We start from the raw sequence: 2,381 nt of genomic DNA on the forward strand, positions 1-2,381 counted from the left end.
AATATGTCATTTCCTTCGTGTTGATTCATAATGAACACTGACAACTAAAGGCACTAAAGATTTCTACAGTTTTAAAAATAGAACAATTTAAATCTGCCTCACTTCACATTTTTTAATGTATTTTACTGTTACTTCCTTTTTTCAAGAAACATCTTTTGACTTGTTGTGGAGCACATAGAGTTGCTGTTCCTCATTTCCAGCTAAAGTGAATGAAGGCCTTTTTTTTTTTTTTTTTTTAAATCAATTCTTAGATGGTTTCTAGAGCATTAGTCAAGGAATTATAACATCTTTTGGGCTGATAGACTGTGAAAATTGTGTAAAGAATCCAAGCATTTGGTAACAGATTTTCGAAATGAACATGATGGTTTGCCTTCTGTCATGGATGGAGTTGTGTCCTTCAAATGCATGTGTCAACATGGCTGGACTATGATTCTTATGGGTTTGGCAGTTATATAATGATGTAGCTTGGCAGTTATGTAATGATGTAATCATGCTCCATGATGTGAACTAAAGTGATTATCTTCCATTTGTGATGTTTTGTAAAATCTGATGTCTATGTGTTAATGAGGCATGGTTAGGTTACATTAATGAGGACTATATTATATTCATTATGTTAATGAGGTTAATGTGGGATGTAACACTTTACTGAGGTCACAGCCCTGATTTGATGTAAGTGGAGTATCCCTGAGGTATGGCCTGCACTATCTTTTATCTTATAGGAGATAAAAGGACCTATAAACCAGCAGAGAAAGAGGGACTTGACTACTTCCAAGAAAGAAGAGCTGGGAACAAAGCTCACCTTTGGACCTGGGGTCCTTGGGCTGAGAACCTCTTAAACCCAGGGGAAGACTGATGCCAATACACATGGAACACTAGGCCCACAGACGTTCAAAGGAGATAAGGCTCTTACCACAGAGACATCCTCTAGATCTGGTGCCCTAAATTCAGACTTTTAGCCCCATAAACTATGAGAGAATAAAGTTCTGTTGCGTTAAAGCCATTCAGTTGAGGTGTTTTTGTTATAGGGACACTAGATAATTAAGACACCACCTGTGGTTCTGTATAACACTAGGACAAGTTCATTATTTCTAGCATTCAAGGTATCATCAAGAAAAGACAATTTACAAGAGTGTATTAGATTCAATTGCTATTCTAGATAATAGAATAGAAAGTTAGGAATCAAATGCTGCTTCTACCACCTAATTTTCTTACTGTCTAGTGTGATCACAATATACAACTATCCAATATCCCCTGGTTCATCCCCATTATAGCCAAGACAACAGAAGTTTTCTTCCACTGATGCCATTTTCAAAATCATTCTGAAAATTCCAGGAAGTAAAATAAAAATGAAAGCAATAACTAAAGTAATTGAATTCTGAAAGGAAGCAATGATTGCAATTTGCAAATGATATCCAGAGCCTCCTGAAAGAGAGTGGAGAAGAATTTGAAAACTTCTCAAATAAGAACTAAAAACAATTATACAAAAATAAATGTCTCATATAGTCATCATAATCAGTTATAAAATGAAGCAATAAAATAGTTCTTCTCAAAGCAGCAGAAAAGTATAAAATAAATATAAATTTCTTAAGAAATATATAGACTTTATATGATAAAACTATAAAGAGCTCTGGTGGTGTAGTGGTTAAATCATTTGGCTGCTAACCAAAAGGGTGGTGGTTTGAACCCACCAGCTGATCCAGATGAGAAAATTAGGGTAGTCTAGTTCCGTAAATATTTACAGTCTTGGAAACCCAATAAGGGTCACTAATAATCAGAATTTACACAACGGCAGTAAGTTTGGTGTTTAGATGATAAAACTATAGCACACTACTGTTGAGCCAATTTTGACTCCTAGTGAACCCTCCTTGGGTTTCCAAGGTGGTATCACTAAAGAAGTAGATTGCCCAAACTTCCCTCCAAGGAGTGGCTGGTGGGTTTGAACCACCAGCCTTCTGATTAATAATCAAATACCTTAGGCATCTCATAAAGCAGATGAGGCATCTTAACTGCAGCTAACAACTAGAATATATAGCAAAATAAATTCAAAATGGAGAGAATACTCAAATTTAAAAGAAAAATACTATAAAATATCAAAAGAAAAAGAAGCATTAGTATAATCTTGATATGAAGTGGAGAAATCTGTCATTCTATATTAGAAAATATAAAAGATGAACTACATGACTATATATATAATGTATATATATATTTTAATTGGGTAGGACTTCTGGAAAGAACAGGAGAACCTACTAGAAAAATTCTAAAAGAGCTATAACACATTGTTATGTTGTTGTTATGTGCCGTCGAGTCAAACCCGACTCATAGCGACCCCTCCTTGGGTTTCCGAGGCAGTATCACTACGGAAGTAGGATTGCCCAACCTTC

The 2,381-nt window shown here is 35.2% G+C and overlaps 1 pseudogene; it reads right to left on the reverse strand.

Annotated features, from left to right (window-relative positions):
- Window positions 1–2,211: 2,211 nt before the first annotated feature.
- Window positions 2,212–2,277, reverse strand: LOC122150325 (annotated as a pseudogene).
- Window positions 2,278–2,381: the final 104 nt, after the last annotated feature.

The sequence above is a fragment of the Orycteropus afer genome, unplaced genomic scaffold, assembly GCF_000298275.1.
Source record: "Orycteropus afer afer isolate SDZICR_OR568_19922 unplaced genomic scaffold, OryAfe1.0 scaffold00121, whole genome shotgun sequence".
NCBI classification, from domain to species: domain Eukaryota; kingdom Metazoa; phylum Chordata; class Mammalia; order Tubulidentata; family Orycteropodidae; genus Orycteropus; species Orycteropus afer.